Raw genomic sequence first — 358 nt, 5'->3', positions numbered from 1 at the left:
AGCAATACAACGGGCATAATGGACGGGCTCGCTAGAACGCAGGAGGGGCCTGTGTCCTCTTGTCACCGGCCCAGGCGGGTTATTTACAAACTGGGACCGACCGCACCATACAGGTGCACGTGCCCACTGGGGTTCGCAGTCCCTCGGCCTCCTAACGGCCTCTGCACCCTGGCGCCTCCGGAACAGAAGGTTCTGGAAGGGTCTCTCAAGGGGCGCCGCCTTCGTTTGCGGAAATGCGCCTCAGCCACAGCCCGCGCGCGTCCGCCCGGAGGCGGAGGAGCGCGGCAGGCTCACAAAGGAGGCCAGGCTGAAGCCTCACGGCCCTCGGCGCCACCGGGTCGCGCGAACATGGACGCCG

Source organism: Condylura cristata, unplaced genomic scaffold, assembly GCF_000260355.1.
Source record: "Condylura cristata isolate star-nosed mole 26May11 unplaced genomic scaffold, ConCri1.0 scaffold00025, whole genome shotgun sequence".
NCBI lineage: Eukaryota > Metazoa > Chordata > Mammalia > Eulipotyphla > Talpidae > Condylura > Condylura cristata.
Note: the sequence above shows the minus strand (reverse complement) of the source record.